The sequence below is a fragment of the Mustela erminea genome, chromosome 14 (assembly GCF_009829155.1).
Source record: "Mustela erminea isolate mMusErm1 chromosome 14, mMusErm1.Pri, whole genome shotgun sequence".
In the NCBI taxonomy this organism is placed as follows: domain Eukaryota; kingdom Metazoa; phylum Chordata; class Mammalia; order Carnivora; family Mustelidae; genus Mustela; species Mustela erminea.
In genome coordinates, this window is record NC_045627.1 from 56,249,026 (window position 1) to 56,273,986 (window position 24,961).

General features: G+C 39.5%; 1 pseudogene; it reads left to right on the forward strand.

The window, feature by feature from the left end:
- The first annotated feature begins 23,839 nt into the window (after nucleotides 1-23,839).
- On the forward strand, nucleotides 23,840-24,382 carry LOC116572830 (annotated as a pseudogene).
- The last annotated feature ends 579 nt before the right edge of the window (nucleotides 24,383-24,961 follow it).

Here is a 24,961-nt window from a genome sequence, read left to right on the forward strand (position 1 = left end):
TAAAATAAATCCAAAAATAAAAGTGACTCATGTCTTTTGTTTTATCAGGCCAGAGGGTTCATATTACATCCATTACTACTTGCTAATTTATTTCATCAACATCCCAAATGTTTTCTAAGCTGTCGTGTGAAAGAGCAAATACCACGAGAGTTAGAAAAGACTTTAGACACCATGTGGTCAGGTGCTTCGCAGACAGGGATCTCCGGTACCCTGGGGTTCTGATGTGGTACTTCAGGGACCAAACAGGAGAGCAAGATCCAGCCCCTTTTCCTTGCTTCAACTCCAACACCAATCCTCTTGCCTGTCACATTTATTTGATCAGTTAATGGAGTCTCTCACATGACTTCCTCTGGTAGGGATGAAAGAATTTTGTTTAAAAGTTTAAAATACTCTGTTATACCAAATTCCCTTGACCTACAGAGGAGGAATCTGAGGCTTGGAAAGGCAATTGATCTTCACTGAGTAGCAGATGACCAGGACCTACCTGCCCATTCTTTTTTTTTTTTTTAACATATAAAATATTATTTGCTTCAGGGGTACAGGTCTGTGAATCATCAGTTTACACAATTCGGACCTGCCCATTCAAACACCAACTAAAATGAAGGCAATATACCAGACAATATTGTCCTATCTGGTCATCAGTCCTCACCTGGAAATGGGATTCATATTGGCACATGCCCCACAGAATTGTTTTGAGGAATAAATGGGTTAATCATAGGAAATGTCTAGCATATAGGTAATAAGCATTCAAAATATTACCTGTTATTACGGCTCATTTATGGTTTTAGTGAACTCAGAAACCTCAGGGTTAGCCAACATGGTAGTTTCCTACCAATGCTGTAACAGACTGTTACAAATTTAGTGGCTTAAAACAAACTTATTATCCCAAAGTTATGGACATCAGAAAGCCAAAATGGAGCTCAACAGGATAAAATCTAAGTGTCGACAGGGCTAAGGTCCTTCTAGGGACTCTAGGGGATAATACTTTGACTTTTCCAGCTTCCAGAGGCTGTCTGCATTTCTTGGCTTCTGGTCTCTTCTTCCATCTTCAAAGTCAGGAAAGCAACATTATCCAATCTCTCTCTGGTTTTGACTCTCCAGCCTCCCTCTTTTACTTCCTTCACTTAAAAGAATCCCCATGATTCCACTGGGCTCACTCAGATAACCCAGCATAACTTTCCCATCTCGAGACCCTTGACTTAATCACATCTACAAAGGCCCTTTACCTCTGTAAGGTGTACATTCAGTTTCTAAGAATCTGAACATGGACATCTTCGGGGACCATTATTCTGTGTATGATAGACAAGTTATGTAAATAGGCAAGAACGGTTTTGTAGAAGAGGGAATGGTGTGGACTGCTTAGGCCTTATCTAAAGCAAATCATATTACTATAAAATATTAAAGTAGACAAACCAATAGATCTCAGACCTGACTTGCATGAGGACACTGGTTTGGGATCCTGCTCTATGACATTTCATAGTTCAGTTAGACCAGGTCTACATGAAGCAAAGAAGAAAGGTGGCAACTGCCAGAGTCTGTGTTACCTAAGAACCCTAGATAATTTGAGATATTTTTCTCATAATGAAACAATCTAAGTTTCCATCCAAATTCATGCAGTCTGCTTCCTACATGTTTTCAATACCTGGCCGTGGGAAATGACCCAGTTTTTATCTCCCTTTGTTGACTATTTCAAATTAAACTCTTTAGCAGCCAATAACCATGGGAGACATACCAACAGGTGCTTCATCCTGGACCCCCATTTTATGTCTCTTTTTTAGCCATTACACCTGGTTGACTTGGAGATACTCCAGGGATGGCATCTGTTACCCCTGTCTCCCTTGAAATATGGGCCCACGGTTGTTGATCTGCAAATGTTGATGAAAACCCAAACTGTATTTGTCGCTGTTGTCTCATGGCTTTACCACCATATGCTAAATCAAATTACACTTCACAGTCGGCAGTTGAAAGAAATGAAGAAACAGTCAATGAAAAGACATCTTCCTTGGCACCACTGGGGAGGTAAAATATTAAACCTGCCCATCTATCTCCTTTATTCAGTCTGGTTGTTATTGTTGTTAACATGGAAAGTGGTTTTTTAAAATGAGCGCTGGAGGGAATGCAAGCTGGTACAGCCATGGTGGAAAACAGTATGGAGGTTCCTCAAAAAAATAAAAATAGAATTACCTTATGATCCAGTAATTCCACTGTTAAGTATTTGCTTCCTAAGTAAATGGAAACACTAATTCAAAAGGATACAGGCACCCCTAAGTTTATTGCAACATTTTTACTATAGCCAAGATATGGAAACAGCCCAAGTGTCCATCCATGGACGAATGGGTAAAGAGGATGTGGTACACACACAAACACACACACACACGGGAATGTTACTCAGCCTAAAAAAGAATAAAATCTTGCCATTTGCAATATGGATGAATCTAGAGGGTACAATTTTAAGTGAAATAAGTCTGAGAAAGAAAACCATATGATTTCACACATATGTGGAATTTAAGAAACCTTAAAAAAAATGAACAAAGAATAAAAGAGATCAACCAATGAACAGACTCAAATATACAGGACAAACTGATGGTTGCCAGATGGGAGGCAGGTAGGGCACGGGTCAAATAAGTGAAGGGGATTAAGAGCACACTTACTGGGGCGCCTGGGTGGCTCAGTGGGTTAAGCCACTGCCTTCGGCTCAGGTCATGATCTCAGGGTCCTGGGATCGAGTCCCGCATCGGGCTCTGTGCTCAGCAGGGAGCCTGCTTCCTTCTCTCTCTCTCTCTGCCTGCCTCTCAGTGTACTTGTAATTTCTCTCTGTCCAATAAATAAATAAAATCTTTAAAAAAAAAAAGCACACTTACTCTGAATTTTGAATCATTACATTATATATAATATAGATGTTAATTATAATATAATACTAGATGTTAATTATACTTGAATTTCTTTATATATATAATACTAGATGTTAATTATACTTGAATTTCTTATAATACTAGATTTTAATTATACTTGAATTTCTTTTTTTTTTTTTTAACGAGCACTAGAGGCTCCTCCTTCTGAGTGCACCCATCAGTCACTAAAATGTAGATTTATTATCATAAACAGGAGTTTGGAGCATGAAAACCAAGAGTGTCCTTGAGGCAATGACCTTGAGGGAAGGAATAGCAAGGAATAAGTAGGAAGAAGAGCAGTTAAAAAAACAAAACAAAACAAATGATGAAATCATCATTTGTCCATATGCATGAGAGTGGGCATGTGGGAAAATAACTAGGGGTGACTGTCAAAAGCCTTAAGAGGAAAAGTTTGGTTTTCATCCATCTCTTACTGCTATCTGGGTGAGAGCACTAAAGGTAAAAGAGTCTAAAGCCCATGGAGCCATTAGTTTATGAACTTTAGTTTATGAATCATTATTTATGCAACAGATGGAAGGAAACAATTACTGTCCTAGTCCTTATTTTCAGAAAGGAAGCAAGCCTCCAAGCACGGAGTCTTACCCCACTAAATCAGCTCCTTCATCAAGAAAGCTAAACCTGTCATGGCCACTGGGACCAAGTGGAGAAGATGCCAGTACAAAGGAGAGGTAGGTAGGCAATTGATTTTTTTTTTTTTACTCTTACTGTATATATTTCTTCCTACTGTTTTAACAAATTACCACAAACCTAGTCATTTAAAACAAAGGAAATTTGTTATCTTATAGTTCTGGAGGTCAGGAGTCTGAAATGAGTCTTATGAGGCTAAAATCAAACTGTGGATAAGGCTATGTTCCTTCTGGAGACTCTAGGGGAGAATTGGTTTTCTTACTTTTCTCTATCTTTCAGATAGAGACTTGCAGTTCCTTCCTCTGTCTTCAAAGTACATCACTCCAACCTCTGCTCCTATTGTCACATTTCCCTTTTCTAACTTAGACCCTCTGGTCTGCCTCTTTACAGACCCTTGAGATTCCACTGGGCCCACCTAGATAATCCCTGATAATCTCTCCGTCTCAAAATCCTTAATTTCACCACATCCACAAAGCCCCCCCTCCTTTTTTATAAGTAAGGTGACATGTCCAGAGATTCTGAGAATAGGGAATGTGGGGGGTCATTTTGTCTAGCAGACAGGTTTGTCAAAGAGGACTTTATTCCAGAATGTACAAACCCAAATGTCCACAGAAGACAGACAATATAAATGATTCAACAGACCAAGGAATGATGGAAAGGGAAGTAAACCAGAGCACAAATAGTCTTCTAAGGCTTTCACATTTGAAAAACCATATGTAATTACTGTGTGGTTAAAAAAAAAAAAAAAAAAAAAAAAAAGGTCTCTGGTTCATGCCTGCTGATTTGCAGCCATTGTTTTAAACCAAATATTTGCTCTGTCTTCAAAGAGCCTCTTCTGCCATAATAAAAGGGAGACCCTTTCTGTTAAAATACCCACACCACTCTGAAGCCAAATACACACTGCCAGGAGTCTAAAAAAGGCTAAAAAGAATATGCTAAAAAGAGGAATGAGGTTTAGAGGCCCATCTTAGTGGAGATCCTCACCAACAGCTAATTGGAACAAGCCAGGAAGAAAGCTGACACCTACAGGAAATATGGGATTAAAAAAAAAAAAAAAAAAAAAAAAAGATGGTGACCCTGTTCCCAGCAGGCTCAGAAAGAGTTCTCTGGCTTGGAGGCAGAAGAGAGCCTGTTAAGTAGTCTGCAAGGACTGATGGCTCATAAATTTCTGCAAGTAGCCACTGTGACATTGCAGCACAAGTTCCAAGGACACAGGCAGAGATGGTAGCAATGCCATGTTTTTGCTGGGCTTGACCTTAGAGAGGTTCAGCCAACTCCTGGGGTTTGATGTGGGTTATCAGGGACAGGGGGATGGGGCATCACTTTGTGAAGATGTGTTGAGTATTTGGCTATGGTAAGAATGGACTTCATCATCGGTCATGGAACTCTAGGTTTGCAGACACTCTGAAACTTGCATCAAAATCAGGATATACATCAAAGGTTTCTAGAAGTTTGGAACAGTATTTAATACATGGTAGCAGGGAGGAACAAAAAGAAGTATTGTCAGTGGAGGAAGACAACTGGAGCAGCTCATGCATGAGTTGGGGGGAATCCAATTAAAATTCATACAGAGAAAGACATGTCCTTCTATTTAAAAACCAAAGGCAGGGCGCCTGGGTGGCTCAGTGGGTTAAGCCGCTGCCTTCGGCTCAGGTCATGATCTCAGGGTCCTGGGATCGAGTCCCGCATCGGGCTCTCTGCTCAGCAGGGGGCCTGCTTCTCTCTCTCTCTCTCTCTCTCTGCCTGCCTTTCCGTCTACTTGTGATCTCTCTCTGTCAAATAAATAAATAAAATCTTAAAAAAAAAAAAAAAACCAAAGGCAACAAGCAAGCAAGTACATGGATGTCTGATTATGAAAGGGAAGGTTCTGTGCTTGTCTGGAAGGGAGAAGTTGAGTCAAAGACAAATTTATTTGCATACAAAACGAAACAGAATATAAATGTGTATGTGGGAGAGAGAGGAGGAAAACAGAGGGACAGAGGGAGGAAGACACAGACAAAATGCTTTACTGAATGATCTGTACTCAGTAGGGGTGAGATTACAAATTAGCTTTTTCTGTTGTTCTATGCGACTGCCTTCCAACACGTTTTGTCAATCATCTTCTTGCCTCTGGATGAAATCTCAGAAGGCATACACAGCTTCTCCTGTCACTCACACATACTAGTGAATAGTCTAATATAAAATGCCCGGTTTAGTCCTAATATCAAAGCTTTATTCTCTAAGTCAAACCTCTTCCCTCTTCTCTTGCATCTTGGGCTGGTGGAGGCACGGAGAGCCTCAGCAGGGAGGGAAGGTGGGTCAACTTCGGACTATCATTCTTGTTCTCTTCAACTCACAAGGCTATCTGGTTTTCCAGGGTTCAAGAGGAAAGAGAAAGGAGAAAGAAAAGATATGGCCTGGCTGGTATGGTTGCCCTTGACATTGGTGGCGACCCAGAAAGCCCATTCCCCTCTCCCTGCCTACTGGTCTCCACCTATGTGGGGTCTTCAGAAACCCCCATTACTGTGTGTTTCTCCTCTGCTTTTCCCACATCACAGGAGATACCACCTCTGTCCCTTCTAGCTGGTGTCTATGACTCTTCCAACAGCCCTAGCATCCGGGGTCCACCCCGGACATGCTCCCCACCATGGGTTCATGAGCCCTCCAGGAGATCCTTTTGGTCAGAAGCTTTCAAGGTGGCTCAAGTTCAGCTCCTACATCAGTACCTACCTGGTCCATGTCTATTAGAGTGGACCATTTTGAATGCAGCCCTGTGTCCTTGCCCTCCTGCTACAAACTATTCCCCTTAATCACTTTCCTTTATAAATTTTAGGTATAAATCAGGTCCCTCAATACCAGCAGACAGAGGTCAGGCTCTGTCTGCTGGTATTGGAAATCAAGTGATTTCCTAGAGCATTCCTAAGGAGAGGAAATCAGAATTAAACACCCCTCTGCTTGTTTTCTATACTTTTCTGAGGTTACCTACAGTCTTAACATGGCCAGTATAGATGGGTGAAAACCTACTGTTCTCAGCCTTTGGAATCCCCCCAGAACTTCCAGATAGAGGGAAAAGCCACAGTTAATTTCCTATTACATACATGATAGATACAAATATGTATATATGTATGTGTGTGTGTGCATAAACATATACATATATGTCTCTCTCTCTCTCTCTCTCTCTCTAGGTAGTGGCTAGCTGCCTGAGAAATAAGGAAGTGGATCTCTAGAATTCAAGGAACAGAGGTGAAGGTAGAGCAGTATTTTCCTACAAGAAAACAACCAATAGATACCAAGAAGATAGCTGATTAATAACATTGGGGAAGCAAGAAATTTTATAACAGTAATGACTGGCAGCTAATTTTTAGTGGTTTCTGAGTCTGAGCAGAAATGCCTTTCACTATGCCCAAGTCTTCAGGGCTATTCTGTCACCATATTATCACTGAATTAGTGCAGCATTGCTTTGGATAAGAAAGAAGAGGAGTTTTCATGTCCATTGAGGAGAGAAACACAAGACATTTGGAGCAGGCAGCACTGTGGTGAAGTAAAGGTGGGAAGTTCTTAATGACCGAGCCAAAAGAAGAAGTCACAGGGAACCTCAGGCCAGAGTTAGCCCCTCTTTGGGGTAATGTGCCGAACTACTGAGAATCCTGGACCTCTGGTTATTTAAGTTGGAAGCTTGATTTATTTCAGGTCAATGTCAAACAAGATGGTGCTTTAAGAAGGCTGGAGAGTTTGGAGATAATCAGGGCACATGTAACTAATGTAGTAGTCCCTGTTTTTTAAACTTTCTAGTATAAATTGGAGGGTTTAGTATAAATTTGAGGGTTTGATCAAACTATGAAATGTTTCCATTAAATAGCAACACAGTAAGCCAGAAACACTCTGAAACTTTTAAACACCTACAGGAATCAAGCACAAACTATGCCTCTACTAACACACGTCTTGTGTATTTTGTTGACAGTGTGTGAGTTTTAAGAATTAGATTGGGCCACTTCCCCAGCACTTTTGAAACTCTGGGATTTCAGAGTTTTATTCCTTGTCCCATCACCTCCATTGCCTCCACGTTCCCTTATTCAGATCACATGCTTCCAGTTTCACTTTGAGGATGAAAACGGAATTATGACCAGGCAAAAGCAGAGGACAAGGAAATCATTGGCCTCCCCAGGACTCCAGAAGTCTCTTGCAGAGGTCTTGCTAGGAGCCAAAGGGCAGGATGCAGATCCCAGTTTGGTCTCTGCCAAGCTCATTGTGATGCCCCATGTGCCATGGTAAGGTCAGCTGTGGTAGGCTGGGCTGCAGGCTTTCTCCCTGTAGGATGAGGTTTTATAACTTTCTGATATTCCAAGCCCTTGTAAGTTGACTCATGAAAGCCACAGGAGAGTGGCTCACACCACTCAGGCTCACCCAAGGCTCATCTGTAAACCAGAAAATCAATTTGCTAATTTACAGTGATTCAGATACAGCTACCGTTTGTTTGGAGCATGCTGCATGCCAAACATTGAGCTCAAGGCTTTCGTACTCATGATCTCATTTAATCCTCCTGTCAGTGGTCAATGGATGTCCCCAAAGGGAGGCCTACTTAGAAAAATGAAAAGGATTTAAAGAGTTTCTTGGATATAGCAAATCAAGGCAAAGAGAAATAGAGTACCTATGGAGGTAAACTTAAAACAAAAGGATGTTCTTGAGTCTTTCTCTTACATATACCTGCTTATCAAACCATTGTCAGTAAGAAAACCCAGACTGCTTCCCATTGGCAGTGCAGGACCCTGTCTGATCAAAACATTCTCCTACTCTTCTCAGTATTTTATGCTGATGCTTTGTGCCTCCCCACAACATCTTATTCCTTCACAGCCAGACTGCCTCTGCGGAAGGAGGGACAGGCACAAGCAGGTTTTCTTTAATATAGGAGAATGTCCCCCAGCTTTTAAATAGATCCAAACTCTTTCTTGAACCTGAGCTATCTCCTTTTCCATAGTAGCAGACTGGGCAATGTGCCTCCAGAGTGGATCTCTGGAACCTTCTCCACCTGTGCTGAGTACAGAAGGTAACCTGTGCCCTCTCTGTGGCTCTAGGCATGGCATGAAGACATGGGAGGGAGGAGGGACACAGAAGGAAGAGATTCCAACTTTTATAGTTTATAATCACAAATAGTTTCTATAGCTAAAAAAATGAAGTTTATTATCACATGGAAGAACTGTCAGGTGTGTCAGTTTGAGATTTTTGATAAATTTGCTTAATCATTTATGCAGTACCATGCATTATGTGTTTAGCGATGAAGTCACTTTACTTTCAAAGAACTCATTGTCCAAAGGGGAACACAAACACGTAAGGAAATAATTCTAATGCAGTGAGCTCAAGGCTAATGGAAGTATAAACATGGTACCACCAGAGAATTGAGGTTTGGAAAATTCTGACTCTGTGGCCAGGGAAAGTCTTACAGCTAAGATAACATCTGAGCAGTTTTAAACTAAGAACAAATGCACTGGCCAGGATAGGAGGGACACTGGGAAAGGGGGTGAAGAGGAAAGTTTAGGGGAGGGCATTCCAAGTGGAAGGAACAGAGGCCTAAGACAGCACACGACTCTTAAGAAAATACAAGACACTTTACTTGGTACAGCTACAGCGACTCATGAGTGGAAATGAGGCTGAGAGTTAAGTGGGATCAACTCATAATTGACTAATTGTTAAGATTAGAAGCCTGAATTGCAATCAGTAGCCAATAGGGACTGAGTCTAAGCAATGCCATTTCAAGAATATATGGGCATTTTTAAAAGAATTGTGCAAGTTATTTTCTTTTGTAACTAAGTAAAAATATGTGAATGATATTCATTTTAGGGAAATCTATTATTCTATCTCATTGTTTAAAATATTATTTTGACACGGAACCTTCTCCAGAATAGACCACATACTGGGTCACAAATCAGTACTCAACTGATACCAAAAGACTGAGATTATTCCCTGCATATTCTCAGATCACAATGCTTTGAAACTGGAGCTCAATCACAAAGAAAAGTTCAGAAGGAACTCAAACACCTGGAAACTAAAGACCACCTTGCTTAAGAATGCTTGGATCAACCAGGAGATCAAGGAAGAACTGAAACAATTCATGAAAACCAATGAGAATGAAGACACTTCAGTCCAAAACCTATGGGATACAGCAAAGGCGGTCTTAAGGGGGAAATACATAGCCATCCAAGTCTCCCTCAAAAAAATAGAAAAATCCAGAATACACCAGCTGTCTCTACACCTTAAAGAACTGGAGAATCAACAACAAATCAAACCAACTCCACACATAAGAAGGGAAATCATCAAGATTAGAGCTGAGATCAATGTGGTAGAAAGCAGAGATACAGTAGAACGTATCAATGAAACTAGAAGCTGGTTTTTTGAAAGAATCAATAAGATCGATAAACCATTGGCCACACTAATCCAAAAGAAAAGAGAGAAAGCCCAAATTCATAAAATTATGAATGAAAAGGGAGAGATCACAACTAACACCAAGGAAGTAGAAACAATCATCAGAAGTTATTATCAACAGTTATATGCCAATAAGCTTAGCAACCTAGATGAAATGGATGCATTCCTGGAAAACTATAAATTACCAAAATTGAACCAGAAGAAATCGACAACCTGAATAGACCGATATCTAATAAAGAGATTGAAGCAGTGATCAAAAACCTCCCAAAAAACAAGAGCCCAGGACCTGACGGATTCCCTGGGGAATTCTACCAAACTTTCAAAGAAGAAATAACACCTATTCTCCTGAAGCTGTTTCAAAAAATTGAAGCAGAAGGAAAACTTCCAGACTCTTTCTATGAAGCCAGCATTACCCTGATTCCCAAACCAGGCAAAGACCCTACCAAAGAGGAAAATTTCAGACCAATATCACTGATGAATACAGATGCTAAGATTCTCAACAAGATCCTAGCCAACAGGATCCAACAGCACATTAAAAAAATTATCCACCATGACCAGGTGGGATTCATCCCTGGGCTACAAGGATGGTTCAACATTTGCAAATCAATCAATGTGATACAACAAATTAATATGAGAAGAGAGAAGAAGAACCACATGGTCCTCTCAATTGGTGCAGAAAAAGCATTTGACAAAATCCAGCATCCGTTTCTGATTAAAACGCTTCCAAGTATAGGGATTGAGGAACATTCCTGAACCTCATCAAATCTATCTATGAAAGACCTATAGCAAATATCATCCTCAATGGGAAAAAACTTACAGCCTTCCCGTTGAGATCAGGAACAAGACAAGGATGCCCACTTTCACCACTCTTGTTCAACATAGTATTAGAAGTCCTAGCAACAGCAATCAGACAACAAAGAGAAATAAAAGGTATCCAAATTGGCAATGAAGAAGTCAAATTCTCTCTATTCGCAGATGACATTATTCTTTATATGGAAAACCCAAAAGACTCCACCCCCAAACTACTAGAACTCATACAGCAATTCAGCAAAGTGACAGGATACAAAGTCAATGTGCAGAAATCAGTGGCTTTCTTATACATTAACAATGAAAACACAGAGAGGGAAATTAGAGAATCGATTCCATTTACTATAGCACCAAGAACCATAAGATACCTGGGAATAAACCTAACAAAAGAGGTAAAGGATCTGTACCCCAGGAACTACAGAACACTCATGAAAGAAATTGAAGAAGACACAAAAAGATGGAAGATCATTCCATGCTCTTGGATCGGAAGAATAAACATTGTTAAAATGTCTATACTGCCTAGAGCAATATATACTTTTAATGCCATTCCGATCAAAATTCCACCAGTATTCTTCAAAGAGCTGGAGAAAATAATCCAAAAATTTGTATGGAATCAGAAGAGACCCCGAATCGCTAAGGAAATGTTGAAAAACAAAAATAAAGCTGGGGGCATCACGTTACCTGATTTCAAGCTTTATTACAAAGCTGTGATCACCAAGACAGCATGGTATTGGCATAAAAGCAGACACATAGACCAGTGGAACAGAGTAGAGAGCCCAGATATGGACCCTCAACTCTATGGTCAATTAATCTTTGACAAAGCAGGAAAAAATATACAGTGGAAAAAAGATAGTCTCTTCAATAAATGGTGCTGGGAAAACTGGACAGCTATAAGTAGAAGAATGAAACTCGACCATTCTCTTACACTGTACACAAAGATAAACTCAAAATGGATAAAAGACCTCAACGTGAGACAGGAATCCATCAGAATCCTAGAGGAGAACATAGGCAGTAATCTCTTTGATATCAGCCACAGCAACTTCTTTCAAGATATGTCTCCAAAGGCAAAGGAAACAAAAGCAAAAATAAACTTTTGGGACTTCATCAAAATCAAAAGCTTCCGCACAGCAAAGGAAACCATCAAAAAAACAAAGAGGCAACCCACGGAATGGGAGAAGATATTTGCAAATGACAGTACAGACAAAAGGTTGATATCCAGGATTTATAATGAACTCCTCAAACTCAACACACATGAAACAGGCAAACATATCAAAAAATGGGAAGAAGATATGAACAGACACTTCTCCAATCAAGACATACAAATGGCTATCAGACACATGAAAAAATGTTCATCATCACTAGCCCTCAGGGAGATTCAAATTAAAACTACATTGAGATATCACCTTACACCAGTTAGAATGGCCAAAATTAACAAAACAGGAAACAACATGTGTTGGAGAGGATGTGGAGAAAGGGGAACCCTCTTATACTGTTGGTGGGAATGCAAGTTGGTGCAGCCTCTTTGGAGAACGGTGTGGAGATTCCTCAAGAAATTAAAAATAGAACTTCCCTATGACCCTGCCATTGCACTCCTGGATATTTACCCCAAAGATACAGATGTCGTGTAAAGAAGGGCCATCTGTACCCCAATGTTTATAGCAGCAACAGCCATGGTCGCCAAACTATGGAAAGAACCAAGATGCCCTTCAATGGACGAATGGATAAGGAAGATGTGGTCCATATACACTATGGAGTATTATGCCTCCATCAGAAAGGATGAATACCCAACTTTTGTAGCAACATGGACGGGACTGGAAGAGATTATGCTGAGTGAAATAAGTCAAGCAGAGAGAGTCAATTATCTTGTGGTTTCACTTATTTGTGAAGCATAACAAATATCATGGAGGACAAGGGGTGTTAGAGAGGAGAAAGGAGTTGGGGTAAATTGGAAGGGGAGGTGAATCATGAGAGACTATGGACTCTGAAAAACAGTCTGAGGGGTTTGAAGTGGCGAGGGGGTGCGAGGTTGGAGTACCAGGTGGTGGGTATTATAGAGGGCACAGATTGCATGAAGCACTGGGTGTGGTGAAAAAATAATGAATACTGTTTTTCTGAAAATAAATAAATTAATTTAATTTTTAAAAAAATAAATAAAATAAAATATTATTTTGATAATATTCTAAATATTTTGCAATTCATTTTCTTCTCTTATCTAATATTTCCTGATATACCAACAACTTAATATATGGTATGTAGCTCTGGTGTAGTGGAAAGAAGTCTAAATCTGGAGACAGAATGTTTGGCTCTGGGTCCCTACTCTTCCTCTTTGAAGCTGTGTGACCTCGTAGAGTCACTTAACTTTTCTGAGATTCAATTTTTGAATCAATGAAATGGGGATTTTGATATCCCTCTTCTGGTTGGCTATGAGGATTAAATTAAGGAACAAATGAGAAAGCCCTTGGACCTAAAAAGTCCACCAGGCATTCCAGTTAATGAAATATAGGATGCTGTTAGGTGATATTTAACAGACCTTGCTGATTTTGAGTGATCAACTTCAATCTCCCTTTCTTTTCTGGAGGAGAACATTCAGGCTCAGAGAGTGAAGATTAGGAATGGAGCTAAAGTCTGGACCCCCCAAAATTATGCACCTGTATAATTCAGGAATGGTCTTCTGACATGTCTTCATAAACAGGAAGACAAAACCTTAAAATGAAAATTCATACAGAAGTGTGTTGATATATATGGAAAGAGGTCCCAATTCCTTGATCCAAATGTGACTAGTTTGCTGTTAAAATAGAAGAAAATATAATGGTTAAGAGAGAATAGCATTTTACTTCATCCACTCAATGAAAAAAATAAATTCTCTATTTTCCTTACCACAAACTATATTTTAAATTCATAACTAGTTCTAGTGTTATCTACTGGTTAAAGACTGATTTGCTGAGGATGAAAGTAAAATCTTGATTGAATAATAATCCCACTAAAGAGAAAAAGGTAGATTCTTATTTTAACCCATATGGTCTATGTGATAGAGTTTTCAGAAGAAATACTCTTAATAAATCTGTCCAAACAAAACAGAAAACAGGAAAAGTAATTTTTTCAAGAAAGGGAATATAGCCTCATTTATTAAAAATAGACTGTATTCTTGATTAAGATTCTAAGACTAAACAGAATAGACTACATGAATTTAAATAAAACCATTCAGGTAGAAAGGGGGAAATTTCTTTGTTATAGTTATAATAAAATTCAGAGTAAGACATTCCATTTCAGAGAAAATGGTGGTCTACATTATCAAACTTATTCTCTTGCTGAAGAAAAAAAATACCAGACAAAATGTATTTTTTTAAAAAAAGCCCAAGTTCACAGAAGAGTTTAAAAGATAGCAATATATTAGAAAATTCTAAATCCTAAGTGTAACTGGATCCTGGAAGCATCTTTTTTTCATATGGTATTTACCAAACCTTCCAAAATTAAACTCCAGATTTGACAGTTTCATGCAGGGGAGAAAAAAAAAAAAAAGAAGCACAAATTCTAGAGCTTTAAGGTATAAAAACCAGTAGGAGACCTTCTTCACATTAAGACTGATCTCAAAGGACTAACAGCTCAGCCAAAGATGAAACAGAATTAAGTATGTGTCCCAACTACTCCCTACAAAGAGAAATGCATGCCCACCCCCAACGAGAATTGTAAGGAAAGTTACACTGTGCAGAAGGGGGAAACAAAACAAAAATGCTGAAAAAGAAAAAAAAAATAAAAATCCGTCAAAAACAAACAAACAAATAAATAAATAACCTCTCAAAAAGTGATCCCAGAGTATGACTGTCCTTGAGGACCAGCCAGAACTGAAAACAAATCTTCTCGGGAGATATAAGTCTTCATATTAACCCTCAAAGTATCATTATAAATACCTATCCTCAAGGACAAAGAGTAAAATAAAGCTGAGGACAGGTGGAAACCAGGCATATCAAGCAATCATCAACAGAAACAAAAGCAATAGAAAAAGATCCATCAAGATTTCTGTATTACCATTGGAAAAGCAGATTATAAATTAACTGTGCTTAAACGTTGAAAAAATGTTGAAAAAAACTGTGCTTAAAATGTTGAAAACTTGACATACATAAATAGGAAAATATTGAAAGTGACCCAGTAGATTTGAAAAAGAATGAAATAGTGTCTAAAAATTTTTAAGCATAATAACTAAAAGGGAAAACTCAGTGGTGGTGTTTGGCAGCTGATGAAATGGAACTTAAGAGAATCAACTGGGAACTTCTGAGATGATGGTCAAGTAGGAAGATTCTGAGCTCACCTTGTCCCAAAAATACAATCAGATAACACCCATATCAATACAAATAACCCAGAAAACTGACAGAACAGACTCTCCACAGCTAAAGGTAGAGAAGAAGCCAGAAAGAAGAGGGAAGAGACATGGTCTGGAGCTAACCTGCCCCTGGGACTGTCCATGTCCATAGCAGGGAGGGATGCCAGGGACGCAGGAGGGTATAGGAACAGAGCCCCACACCAGGAACCCCACATAGGGGGACTCCCATGGGGAAGACAGATCCCCATAATCTGAAAACAAAAGGGGACTAACAATCAGTGAGACTTAGCACCTGGAATTTAAAAATCAGCAGTTTGCTTATGGGAAAACCAAAAGAATCATCTGAGTCCCCAACCCCAAAGAGACAGCACAAAAAACAGCTCTACTGAGATACTGCATAGAAGTTGCAGCTTGGAAAATGACAAGCATATATGGGAGGGAGATTCACTTACAAATCTCAGGGCATGTGCTAGAGGGCCAGGAATCTTTGGGAAACTTCTCCAAGAACAAAAGAGCTGGTGGTCACCATTTCCTCTCTCTACCCTTGTCTCATACTTACAGACACCTGAAACCAGTAAAGCATGGACACTCTCCACCTAGCTTGCTAAAAGCAGGCTTAAAGCAGGCCCCACCCACACATTCCCCTCAATCTTAGCCTCAGCAAGAGTTTTCCAGGGCAGCTACAGGTCCCCTCCTGCAATGAACCAACAGAGGACCTTGCTAGTATTGCATGCCCTGCTCCCAGATTCTTCTGCAAACATGCCTTTTCCAGCTCAATCTTTTTTGCCCAGAGTCTTTGAGAGCAACTGCAGGTCTCCTCCACAGGGTACCTGCATGCCCTGCCCTTCACATTCTCCTGCAGACCTGCCTCCTCCAACAGCTCTTGATAGGAGTCCAATCCCAAATGGCACCACAGCCTGGCAGTGTGTAAGCGGGTTCCAACAAGGGCTAGTACACCTCCAAAGTGACTCCTTCCCTGGAGAGAGGGGGAGAGAACAAAACGCCCTAGTCTGACTGAGGCTGCAACAGGGGGGCTGGGGACACAACTGATGTGACTACAGGCCCCACCTACCAAGAAAAGCTTTTCAGTGTACAACAAACAGAAAGTGCCTTACAGTTTGGTGCCACTGCATCTCTGGCAAATGCCTGGTCTCACTCAACTCAAGATAAAGTTGGCCCCAGAATGGCCCACTAACACCACAGGGACTAAACCCTGCCCACAACAGGCAAAGAGAGCCATTGCAAAAGACTGAAAGCAAATGTGACTGTGTTATAAGAATAAGGCACATACAACACACATATGAGACATCCTTGAAGGGCTAGGTTTTGGTGAACAGGGAGCAATTCATTGCGGGCCATTGTAGGAACTCTTCATCATAAGGCCACTTTCAAGAGCATGAAATGTAGCTGACTCTTCTAACACATGGAAACAGACACAGAGAGTTAGACAAAATGAGGAGACAGAGAATTATGTCCCAAACGAAAGAACAGGACAAAATCACAGCCAAAGAACTAAACAAAATGGAGATAAAACCTGATAGAGAATTTAAAGTAATGATCATGGAGATACTCACTGGACTGGAATTAAGAGTAGAGGACCTCGGGCACCTGGGTGGCTCAGTGGGTTAAGTCGCTGCCTTCGGCTAGGGTCATGATCTCAGGGTCCTGGGATTGAGGCCCGCATCGGGCCCTCTGCTCAGCAGGGAGTCTGCTTCCCTCTCTCTCTCTTTGCCTGCCTCTCTGTCTACTTGTGATCTCTGTCAAATAAATAAATAAAATCTTTAAAAAAAAAAAAAAAGAGTAGAGGACCTCAGTGAGACCTTTAACAAAGAGATAAAACCCTAAAAAGTAACTAGTCAGAGATGAGGAATCCAATACCTGAAGTTAAAAATATACTAGAGAGAAAAAAAATACTAGAGGGAATAATTAGCAAACAAGAGGGAGCAAAGGAATGGATCACCAACCTGGAGGGCAGACTAATAAAATGCAGTCAAGCTGAACAGGAAAGAGGGGAAAAAAAAAAAAAGAATAAAAAATGAAAATAGGCTTAGGGAACTCAGCAATACTGTCAAGTATAGTAGCATCACATTATAGGATTCCAGAAAGAAAAGAGAGAGAAAAGCAGGCAGAAATTTTATTTGAAGAAATAGTAGCTTAAAACTTGCAAATCTGGGGAATGAAATAGAAATCCATATCCAGGAGACACAGTTCCCAGCAACAATCAACCCAAGGAGGTCTACAACAAGACAAGTAGTAACTAAAAGACTAAAAAGTAATGATAATGGGATAATTTTAAAAAACAGCGAGGGAAAAGAGAACAGTTAGATACAAGGGAAACCATTAAGGCTATAGCTGATTTTTTGGAAGAATTTTTGCAGGCCAGAAGTAGTAGCATGATATATTCTGTAAAAAGAAAACCTGCAGCCAAGAATACTCTAACCACGAAGGCTATCATTCATAATACAAGGAGATGTAAAGAATTTCCCAGATAAACAAAAACTGAAGGAATTCATGACTACTAAACCAGCTCTACAAGAAATGTTAAAAGGGACTCTTTGAGTGGAAAGGAAAAACCCTAAGGGGCATTAAGAAAAGTAGGAAGCATAAAAGAGGTAAGATTAGGTAGACCTATAAACGTCAATCAAGAGGTTCACAAAATAAAAGGATATAAAGTATGACACCACATACCTAAAATGTAGGGGGAGAAGAGTAAAGAAGGTGTTTAAACTTAAGGAATCATCAGCTTAATATACACAACTATATGCATAAGATGTTATATACAAATCTAATGATAACCACCAACCCAAAACTGGTAATAGAACACAAAAAATAAACAGAAAAGAACCCAAGTATATCACTGAAGAAAGCCAGCAAACCATGAAAGAAGAGAGCAAGAGAGGAAAAAGTGCTACAAAAACAACCATAAACAAGCAACAAGATGGTAGTAAGTACATACCTATCAGTAATTACTTTGAATGTAAATGGCCTAACACTCCAACCAAAAGACATAGGGTGACAGAAAAGATTAAGAAAAAAAGCAAGACCCAGATCCTGAAGAAGATGGTGTTGGAGTAGGAGGGCCCTAGACTTGCCTTATCCCAGAAATACAATTAGATACTATCAAAACATCTTAAATACCCCAGAAATAAGCCTAAAGAATGACAGAACAAATTCCAAAACTTAAAGTATAGACAAGGACACACCAAAGAAGGTATTAAGTATAGAGACACGGTTTAGGGGAAAAATAGATCATGGCTGCTGCAGAGGGGAGGGAGCCATGGTCGCAGAGAAGGGTGAGAGAGAGGAGATGGGGAAAGCACAAAGAGAATGTTTCCCCATTACTATTTGCTTAGAAAATGAGAGGGGCTGAATTCCTTGGGTTCTTGCCATCAGCAGGATGTAAAGCCTAGAGTTTTAAAACTCAGCCGACTTGGCTATGCTAGAGCCCAGAAAGTACTGTGCTGCTCTTGGAGAGAAGGCAATCAAATAACCTGGGATATAGAGCATGGAAACAAAGATCTGAAGAGCACCTGGGGCACACAGTGAGATTATCTGCTCTTCTCAGAATGCTTCTTTAAGAGGAAACATTCATGGACACAACTTTCTGGGGCCAAGGGAGCTGGCTGGTGCTATTTCCCTCCCCTATCCTCAGCACAAACACAGAGCCACTGACAGGAGGCAGCACAGTGCCAACACTGGCTGACCAAGTTGCTTACACTAAGCTCCAACCCTCTGTGCTCTAATAAACTGCCCTTCTCCGTCACATTTACTTCAGTCCCTGTGCAACAGGCCCCCAAAGACAAGCACAAACATGTACCCACACCGTGTGACCCAACCAGAGTTTTGCATGGCTTCAGTTCCAGTGGGAGTGGTGACAGGTCTCATTTCACAAGTGGACCAGAGGACATCTAGTTAGAAGTCTCCACATTCAGGCCAGGGACCAAACACTGCCCATAACAGGCAAGGAGGACCACTGTAGATGACTGGCCTGGATGATAGAGCCCCAAGAATGCAATAGCAGAGTGCATGGCACACACACTGGAGATACTTCCTGAAGTATCAGGTGCTGGGCACTATATGACTTCTTCTTTCAGGAACAGGAGACTTAACTGGCTTTTCTAACACAGAGAAGCAGACAGAAATGTAGAGTAAGGCAGAGGAATTTATCCCAAATGAAAGAACAAAGTAAGGTCATAGACAGAGATGTAAGTTAAAAGATATAAGTAACATCCCTGATGAAGAATTAAAACAACAATCATAAGGATATTCACTGGATTTGAGAAAAGAATGGAAGACTTCAGGAAGACCCTTACCACAGAGGTAAAAGAGTTAATAAAGAATCAGAGATGAATAGTGCAATAAACAAGATGGGAAACATGTTTGATGCAATGAACAGCAGACTGGAAGAAGCAGAGGAATGAATAATTTAGAAAACAAAGGGGTGGAAAACAATGAAACTCAACAGAAGAGAGAAAGAGGAATTATGTAAAACAAGACTAGACCAGGAACTCAGTGACTCCAAATGTAATAACATTTGTATTATAGGAGTATCAGAAGAAGAGATAATAGGGGGCAGAACATTTATTTAAAGAAATAAGAGTTGAAAATGTCCCTAATCTGGGAAAACAGACATCTAGATCAAGGAAGCACAGAGAATTCCCATTAAAAAAAAAAAACAAAAACAAAAACAAAACAAAAAAAAACACCTCAAGCAAACTCCAAAATATAATGTAATTGAATTTGCAAAATTTAGTGATAAAGAAAAAGTCCTCGGAGCAGTAAGATAAAAGAAGTCACTAATTTACAAGAGAAAACCCATAAGGCTAGCTGATTTTTCAATAGAAACTTGGCAGGCCAGAAGGAGGTAGTATGATATATTCAAAGTGATAAATGGGAAAAGTAAGCAGCCTAGAATGTTCTACCCAGCAAAGCTATCATTCAGAACAGGAGGAGAGACAAAGAGTTTCTAAAATGAACACAGATTAAAGAAATTCCTGTTAACTAAACCAGTCCTGCATGAAATATTAAAGGGGACTCCTTGAGTGGAAAGGAGAGACCAAAAGTGATAGTATAAAGACAGGATACACCAAAGCAGTAAAAATGAACATTTCTATAAAAGAAATCAATCACAGAACTCACCAAAAAAAAGATATAAAATATAATAACAAATACCTAAAACATGAGGAGGAGAGAAGAATGGGTTCAAGCTTAAATGACCACCAACTTAATATGGACTGCTATCTGCATGAGATTAAATACAAACCTAAGAGTAAACATATACCAGAAACTAATAAACATGCAAAAAATAAAGAGAAAAAAATCCCAAATATATCACTAAAGAAAATCAGAAAAACATGAGCAGGAAGACAAGAAAGGATCAGAGAAAATCTCCAGAAACAACCACAAAACAAGTAGTAAAATGGCCTTAAATATGTATCTATTAATAATTACTTTGAATGTGAATGGACTGAAAGCTCTGATCAAAAGAGATGGGGGCCAAAACAAACAAGATCAACCTATGTGCTGCCTGCAAGAGACTCATTTTAGACTTAGATGGAAAGTGAGGGGATAGAGAAACATTTATTATGTAAATGGATATCAAAAGAAAGCCAGACTAACAATATTTATATTGGATGAAGTAGACTTTAAAACAGACTGTAACAAGAGACTAAGAAGGAGACCAAATAATAATAAAGGGGACAATCCAACAAGAAGATATAATAATTGCAAATAATTATGCAAAATATATAAAACAATAACAAACATAAGGGAGCTAATTGATGACAATACAATAATAGTTGTGGACTTTAATACCCCACTTACTCAATGGACAGATCATCTAAACAGAAAATCCCCAAGGAAACAATGGCTTTGAATGACACACTAGACCAGATGGACTAAACAAAAATATTCAGAATACTGGGGCGCCTGGGTGGCTCAGTGGGTTAAGCCGCTGCCTTCGACTCAGGTCATGATCCCAGGGTCCTGGGATGGAGCCCCACATCGGTCTCTCTGCTCAGCAGGGAGCCTGCTTCCTCCTCTCTCTGCCTGCCTCTCTTCCTGCTTGTCATCTCTCTCTGTCAAATAAATAAATAAATAAATCTTTAAAAAAACATATATTCAGAATACTCCATCCTAGAATAAGAGAATAGACAGTTTTTTCAAGGGCACTTGGAACATTCTCCAGAATAGATCACATATTTGACCACAAAACTGACCTCAACAAATATAAGATTGGAAGTCACACCACGACCTTTTTCTGACTACAATGCTACAAAACTAGATGTCAAAAATAAGAAGAATCTGAAAATATCACAAATACAAGGAGGTCAAACAGCATCCTAATAAACAATCAATGGGTCAACCATAAATCAAAGAAGACATTTTAAAAACACATGTAAACAAATAAAAATGAAAACATAATAGTCCAAAACATTTGGGATGCAGCAAAAGCTAAGAGGGAAGTATATAGCAATCCAGGCCTAACTCAAGAAGAAAAATCTCAAACAACCAAACCTTACACCAAAAGGGGCTAGAAAAGGAACAAATAAAGCCTAAAATCAGCAAAAGGACATAATAAAGATTAGAGCAGAAATAGTGATATAAAAACTAAAAAACAAACCAATCAATGAAACCAGGAGCAGGTTTTTTGAAAAAATTAATAAAATTTATAAACCTCTAGCCAGGCATACCAAAAAGAGAAAAGACCCAAATAAATAATATCACAAATGAGGAGAAATCACCACCTCTACTACCACCAGAGAAATACAAACCACTATAAGAGAATATTATGAAAAACTATATGTCAACAAATTGAACAACCTAGAACAAATGAATAAATTCCTAGAAATAAAACTACCAAAACTGAAACAGAAAGAAATAAACTCAAACAGACTGATAACCAGCAAAGAAACTGAATCAGTAATCAAATATCTCCCAACAAACAAAAGGCCTGGACCAGATGGAAGGAAAACCTCAAAATTCATTCAGTGAGGCCAGCATTCCCAAGATAACAAAACCAGATAAAAAACAACAACAAAGGTAACTACAGACCAGTATCTCTGATGAACATAGATGCAAAAATCCCAGACAAAATAGTAACAAATCAAATCCAACAATACCTTTAAAAAGTCATTCACCACAACCAAGTGGAACTTATTCCTGGGTTGCCAGGGTGATTCAATATTAACAAATCAATCAACATGATACATCACATTAATAAAAGAAAAGATAAGAACCATATGATCCTTTCAATAGATTCAGAAAAGGCATTTGACGAAGTACAACATCCATATGTAATTTTTAAAAAGAACCAGTAAAGTAGCTTTAGAGGGAACATATGTGAATATAATAAATGCCATATATGAAAAATGCACAGCTAAAATCCTCAATGGGAAAAAAACTGAGAGCTTCTCCCCTACGATCAGGAATAAGACAGTGATGACCACTCACCACTTTTACTCAGCATAGTACTGGAAGTCCTAGCCATAGCAAACAGACAACAAAACAAAAGAAGAGGTGTCCAAATCAGAAGTAAAGAAAAACCTTGTACTATTTGCAGGTGACATATTACACATAGAAAACCCTAAGAACTCCACCAATAAACTGCTAGAATTGATAAATGAATTCAGGAAAGTCATAGGATTCAAATATCAATGTACAGAAATATGTTGCATTTCCATACACCAATAATGAAGAAGTGGAAGTGGAAATTAAGGAATCAATCCTATTTACAATTGCACCAAAAATAAGAAAGGTAGGAGTAAAACCAAGACAAAAGACCTGCACTCTGAAAACTTAAAAATGCTGATAAAAAGAAACTGAAGATGACACAAAGAAATGGAAAGATATTCCATGTTCATGGAGTAGAAGAACAAATATTGTTAAAACGTCTATTCTACTCAAAGCAATCTACAGATTTAAACCAATCCCTATCAAAACACCACCAGCTTTTTTTTTTGAAGAGTTAGAACAATTCTAAAATTTGTATGAAACTACAAAAGACCTTGCATAGCCAAAACAATTTGAAAAAGAGCAACAAAACTGGAAGTCTCACCATCCCAGATTTCAAGATACACTACAAAGGTGTAGTAATCAAAACAGAAAAGTACTGGCCTAAAAATAGAATCATAGATCAATGGAAAAGAATAAAGAGTCTAGAAAAAAAGAAAATAATAATAATGGTTATATCATCAATTAATCTTCGACAAGAGGCAAGAATATACAATGGGAAAAAGTCTCTTCAATAAATGATGGGCAAACTGGACAACAATATACTGAAGAATGAAACTAGACTCCTTCCTCTCACCATACACAAAAATAAACTCAAAATGGATTAAGGAACTAAATGTGAGACCTGGAGCCATAGAAATCCTTGAAAAGAGCATAGGCAGTGATTTCTCAGACATTGGCTATAGCAACACTTTTCTAGATAGGTCTCCTCAGGCAAGGGAAACAAAAGCAAAAATAAACTATCAGGACTACAACAAAACAAAAAGTTTCTGGACAGGAAACAATCGATAAAACTACATGACACCCTATGGATTGGAAGAAGATATTTGCAAATGACATATGCAATAAACGGTTAGTATCCAAGATACATAAAGAATTTAAACTCAACTAACAAAAAACAAATAATCCAATTTAAAAATTGGTAGAAGAGGGACAGGTCACTGGGCATGGGAAGGAGCAAGATAGGCTGCCTCACTCCACATAGGCTGCTTCCGTGCTGGCCCAGCCTACCCTCACAGGGTATTCCACTGGCCACACCCTTGTGGGCATGACCTACAAGCTCTTGAACACGCAGAAGCCATCATGAACATGAAGTCAGTGACTGGTAGGGCACTCAGGACCTGCTGTGGTCTGAGTTCTTCCGAGGCCTGGGCATGACCCTGAACTACCTGTTCCAGGAGCCCCTTGTCATCAACTACCCACTCAAGAAGGGCCAGCTGAGCCCACGCGTACAGGGGGGCAGGGCTGCACGCACTGTGCCACTACCCATCTGGAGAGGAGCACTGCCTGCCTTGCCTATAAGCTTTGTGCAGCTGTTTGCCCCATCCAGGCCATCACCACCAAGGCTGAGCCCACCGCCAGTGGCAGCTGCCAGGCCACCCACTAAGACATGGATATGACCAAATGCATCTACTGTGGCTTCTGCCAGGTGGCCTGCTACATGGACGCCAACACCAAGGGTCCCAACTTTGAGTTCCCCGCGGAGATACACAAGTTGCTGCTGTACAACAGGAGAAACTGCTCAGCAATGGGGGCAAGTGGGAAGATGAGATGTCCCGCCAACATCCAGGCTGACGACCTTTATTGCTGATGCCCCCATCCTGTTGGCCCGCAGCCCCTGAGGCCTGATAAAAAAGCTCTGTCCTCCAAAAAATGGGCAGAAAACATGAAAAGACCTCTCTCCTATATCCAGATGGCCAAGAAACATACAAAAAGATGCTCAACATCACTCATCATAAAGGAAATGCAAATAAAACCACAATGAGGTATTACCTCACACCTGTCAGAATGGCTAAAATCATAAACACAAGAGACAACAAGTGCTGGCAAGGAGGTGGAGTGAAAGGAACCTGCCTACACGGTTGGTGGGAATGCAAACTGGTGCAGGCACTCTGGAAAACACTATGCAGATTCCTCAAAAAGTTAAAATAGGATTACTCTATGACCCAGTATTCTACTACTGGGTATTTACTTCCAAAACACAAAAACACAAATTCAAGAAGATATATGCACCCCTCTGTTTACTGCAGGATTATTTACAACAGCCAAACTATGGAAGCAATCCCAATGTCCATCAATAGATGAATTAATAAAGAAGAGTATCATATGTATGTGTGTATACACGTACACACACACACACACACACACAAGAATACTCAGCCATAAAAAG